The following is a 5,354-nucleotide window of genomic DNA, read 5'->3' as shown; positions in this document are numbered from 1 at the left end:
TGACCTCCCTGATCTACGATATGCTGGGGAACTTTTAACATGCAAATACTAATAATTATAATAATAATAATAATAATAATAATAATAATAATAATAATAACATGGAGGTAATTTTAAAATTATACTTTTACGACAATATTTTATTATCAGATGTTTATTTTATTGATGTATTTATTTAATAAATATATAAATATATTTGTAATAGACCACAACGTTTTTTAAGAAAAAATAATCACATAATCACCCTCAGGTAAGGAAATCATTTTTTCCATTCACTTTATTTGTTTCACATTTGCATTTTTTTTTTTTAAATCATGGCTAATTCCAGCGACCACTTGTCTGCTCCCTTTTGTTTAACTGTCTTTGCCTAAGTCAAACTAGTCAAATACCTTAGTGTGAAATCTGTCAAATATGTTATTATACGATTTCAATCTCTTTGGTCGGAGGAAACCCAGGTTGACGCGTGTCTTCTTGCTGCTTCAATTAGTTGAATGGGTGGTTAAAACGTAGGTTGCCCGGAATCAGCTCACCTTGAGGGCGACGACTCCCTCCAACAGTCGATTCTGAGAGCAGCGAGGATCCTCCACAGCAGATCCATGCCACCTCCTCCTCTCATCCTAACATTCGGACTTCACATTTCATCCAGCTGCATCACGGTCCAGTAAACACAGCACAAGTAACGAAGAAAGAAAAGAAAAAAAAACCCGACAGTCACACAAATTCACATATAGAAATGCCACGAATTCTAATCGCCACGACCATCAGTGCGCAGGGAGGTAAACAACGCAGAGCCTTCATGTCCGCGTCGCCGTCTGCACTGATCACTGAACACTGCTCCCTCCACTTGTTCCTTTCCTTGTCCTCCGGCTCATGCTCCTCCCTTTTCTTCCTCTCCTTTCCCTGCTATCGCCTATACAAGAGCAGGACGGAAGAGGGCGCAGATGAGAAGGTTTGATTTGACACAGGGACATAACATGGTATGTATAGATTAGCGAGGGAGCTACTTTTCAAACAACCAGGCCGAAATGTTTTACCTTCATTGAAAACTTTAAATAAACGATTTCTCATATAAACAGAATGTACTTCATATATACACTGTGTTCTGAGATACTTTAATGAATGATACGGAGAGGGAACACAACAATATGGTGACTAGTTGAGTCACTGTGATTAGCATATATCATATTAGCATATATCTTAATTTATTGTAGTTGCCCATGATCTACCAACACTCCCGCCTACTGATAATCCTAGTAGATTGCATCATACCTATTGAATGTATTTGGGTGAACCACTAACTGTTCCAGTGAATTTGTTATTGCTACTTCTCGTCAGTCTTCACACGATATTGGGCTAAACATGCTGTATGTTAGCTGTTAGCTGTTAGCAGTTAGCGGTAGGGGCAGACCGTTTAGATTTACAAATGTTAATTTCTTTTAAAAATAATTTATGACTGAAGAAAAGCTGTGGTCTCTTTTGTTTAAAAACAAAAATAATATTTTCTTTTTTTTCTAATTTATGACTGAAGAAAAGCTGTGGTATACCCACGCTGATTTTTGTCTCTTTTGTTTAAAAAAAAGTAGAAGAAAAATAATATTTTCTTTTTTTTCCGACTGTTAAATGAAAAGTAATTCGGCTGTACTTTACTGCATCACGACAGCTGAACTAGTACAAAGGTCTGTGTACTTGGTATGCCTTGGACTATTAAATGAATTAATACATACATTTTGATATTTTGTTTTTATATACCAGAGCCATTAACATTAAACGGGGGAGGTTTTCTAAAATTAGATTTCATTAAGTATGATTTATGGATTTTTTTTTTTTTTTTTTGCATGAAAACAAAGGGCAAAAGACTGACTTTTTAACATTTATAGGTAATTATGTTACGATTGTACCTGTCCGGCCCACTTGACTACTATCAGGCTACATCAGTGATGCGAATAAAACACCTTTGCTTTCTTTACCTGGGCCTTTTTTTTTTTTTTTTTCCCTAAATCACAAATTGGGAGCAGAGCATTAGCTTGACAGGGTGTGGGCTGGTCCTATTCACTCCATTGCACCAACCAATTGGCATATACTGTAGGGCGCCAGTGATAGTGTATTGCAGCGGTAACACTCTCGTACAGCTTACCCCGAAACACCTTTACCCCCTTGACTTTACACCTACATCACTAAGAAAAGAAAGACTTTTTTAAAATTCCATTTATGTCAAAATAAAACCGCTTCGTGCTTCCCTCGATCCTAGGACTGTATAGAGCTTCAACAGAGGCGCAGGGGGAGGAGGACGAGGAGGAAGAGGAGGAAGGCGATGCTACAACGTCACAGTACATCGCCGGACTGTCCAGTAACTCTCTGCACATAACCAGAACGTAGGAAAACACAAATTGCGGTCACCCTGAAAAGGTGCTGCCTGACCTTCTCAAAACCAAGAGGTAAGGACTGGTTTAGAACCATTTCTTTTACACATTCACCTTCACTTTCTTTTTTTTTTTTTAAATATATATAACGCACTATTTTCCCCTTGCTCTGCCGGTTTCTTACAGAAATGCTTTCAGGGGCTGAATGACATTTTGACGAACATTCTCGAAAACGTGATTTAGCTCGACCTTTATTATTATTATTATTATTTCTACTCGTTGAAAACGCGGCGAATGTATCGCCAAATCTTCCAAATAGGCAGGTTGACCTAAGGTGCTGAGATATTTAACCGGAAATATTATAGTGGGGGATTCTTAACGTTGTTCTTGTGCATGCGTAACGAACACCGCCATCGTCCTTATCACTGAATATAATAAAGGGTACAATTTCGAGGTGACGGGAATGAACAGAACGACACGTTTGGAATATGTCGTCAGTCGTTGTATAATTTGTCTGTTGCTAACATCTTTTCAGTTATTCTATGATGATGCTCCGGGCTGCAGCGTTCCTCTCCCCTCCTCCCATCTCTTGCGCCACATTTTCTTCACATATAAGCACCTCTAATCATTTTCTTAAAATAAAAAAAATAAATAAAAAAATAAAAAAACACATCATGTTTTAGGATATAGCCCTTCTCCCTTTAAAGTGCCATATCGTTCGGCTGATGTCATTTTCAACACGCAGACGCTGTCGGCGTGTCCTGGCCTGTGTTTTCCGCCACGATGACCTTGTAGAAAGAAACCCAGCGGAGAAAATGTGACAGAGGCGGAGTGATGGTGGAGCAGGGTGTAATGTTGCTCTGCAGTGGTTCATGACAGCATTGCTGCAGCGACGTATGTTCGAATAGGTATTCAAACAGTCAAATTCGGATATGCCATGTATCGTCATCTCCAGCTTGGAGGTTGGGAACACTAGAGCCCTTGGTTCAGAAATAGGAAATTCACCCATTTTTTTTGTATTTCACTGCGGTGCAGCAATTGACAGCCGTGTAATCGTTAAACGCAGTCTCAGAAAATGGTTCAATTGCGGGTGATTTTGGGTTATAGAGAGACGTGTGTTTGGGTGAGAAGCTAGAATTATGTGAAGGAAATGCACAGTTGTCTATAGTTGTGTTATTTATATAGTTTTTCTTCTATAAAGTAATGATATACAGTATATTACTGTTGATATATATTAAAAGTTGCTTGTGACCAGAATTTTACCAGACTAATTTGAAATCAGATGTGCCAAATTTGGATGCAAACACAGCTAGTTGCACGGCTCGCTGCTAAACGCGTGCCTCGCTCAACACTGTTTCACACAGACAGAACTGTATCTTTAGCATCTAGGTCATTCATGGGCAAACTACGGCCCGGGGGGCCAGATGCGGACCATTCAGCTTTTTAAATCCGGCCCACCAAACCTTTCCAAATAATATAATTTATTTATATTATCATTATACTTCTGTCTTTTCCCTGCAATACCCACGTTTCCCCAATAGATGGGGTAGAAAATGATAAAAGCATTTTTAGCCTTTATGCATGACTTTATCTTAGTTCGCATGAAGGTGTGCAAACAAAATTACACGTGTTTATGCTGTTTTTTTAATATTCGATATGCTGATATTTTCAAAAAAATCCGATTCCGATACCAAAGGATACCGATGTATGCAAATAAACAGCCCTTAAACAGTTTTTGGGTCACATCTCTCATGGAATTAACACACTTACTCGAGGCTTCCAGAAAATTAGCTTCATCTGTACAAAAGCAATTTTTAAAGTGATTCCTGCGTATTTGGCAAAACCGCGCGCGTTGTCTTATCCGGTTCTCATTATCGGAAGAAAAGCCAATAACGATTCTTACCAGTATTGCATAATTATGCTTATATCGGGCCAGTAATATTGGTCGGCTGATATTGTCGGCCATCCCTAAAAAAGTAAGAAGTTTTAAAAGTGCAGCATCATCTTTATGGATTTGCAAGCTTCGTTTTAACATTCATTTTTTGTAAAAAAAACAAAACAAAACAAAAAAACTATCAGTTGATTTCCATGCATTGTCTGGATTGATATTGCTTGTGTTTTTTTTGTAGCTAAAACCTGGTGAATAGTTTAATTTCAGTTAATACAGTGTTTGCTGTGTTCTTTATGGGTAGCGTCTGTGATAGTCATATAGACGGCTTTTTGTACAGCATAAAACAATTGGTTTCAGCTTGAGTTGTTAAGCACTTAGCAGCCTAGGCATTATCTAACTGCCTGGATTGCTCCTACTAATATGGCCCTCCTACTAAATTAGCCATTTTACCGCCTACAAAAAGTTCAAGGTTATTATCAGGTTTAAGTGTAATAAACTGCCTCTAATCTAATTCTGTAGCAGTTTGTCGTAGAAGAACTGAATGTCAGTGTTTAAGAAAAATAATTATTTTGGTGTATAAACACAGTGGTTTGATTGTGGATAGACTGTGTCACTTGTTATTTTTAACTCGTGCTGTTGCTGATGCTGTTGACATTTTCTGCACCAGAAAGCATTCCCTTGTTTTTTGGCTTCCCTAAAATAACTCTGATGGTGGCAGTTGGCTTCCCTAAAATAACTCTGATGGTTGAACAATTCTTTAAGGCTTGTGTAAAAGCTATGTCTTACGCTACAGATATAACAATTCATCTTACCGTTGTCCCCTACAGCGCATAAAACAAAAGTCAGTAAATACCATAATAAATCATGAACCCCAGAAACTTACCAAACCTTGTTGTATTCACCCTTTCTCAAAGCCTGTAGTTATCACTTGAATTCCATGAAAAAGGAAGTCGATTAAATACAGCAAGAAGTTACATTTGTCACTATAAGGTACAGAGGTGGGACCAAGTCATTGCTTTGCAAGTCACAAGCAAGTCTCAAGTCTTTGCACTCAAGTCCGAGTCAAGTCTCAAGTCAAAATAGGCAAAGTCCGAGTCGAGTCC

The 5,354-nt window shown here is 38.2% G+C and overlaps 1 protein-coding gene across 2 annotated transcripts in view; it reads left to right on the top strand.

Moving 5' to 3' along the window:
• The first annotated feature begins 894 nt into the window (after nucleotides 1-894).
• sv2a (synaptic vesicle glycoprotein 2A) overlaps nucleotides 895-5,354 on the top strand; it is a 24,368-nt gene continuing 19,908 nt past the window's right edge. Inside the window, exons 1-2 of one of the 2 annotated variants that reach the window (XM_008323996.3) lie at nucleotides 895-977; nucleotides 2,249-2,435. The gene's annotated coding sequence lies outside the window, so the exon portion shown is untranslated. Of the gene's footprint in view, nucleotides 978-1,604; nucleotides 2,436-5,354 lie in introns of those variants that run through there. The other variant, XM_025061701.1, reaches the window with a different exon arrangement.

Source organism: Cynoglossus semilaevis, chromosome 13, assembly GCF_000523025.1.
Source record: "Cynoglossus semilaevis isolate Cse_v1.0 chromosome 13, Cse_v1.0, whole genome shotgun sequence".
In the NCBI taxonomy this organism is placed as follows: domain Eukaryota; kingdom Metazoa; phylum Chordata; class Actinopteri; order Pleuronectiformes; family Cynoglossidae; genus Cynoglossus; species Cynoglossus semilaevis.
The sequence above is the reverse complement of the archived record's forward strand: the minus strand, read 5'-3'. Positions and strand labels throughout refer to the sequence as shown.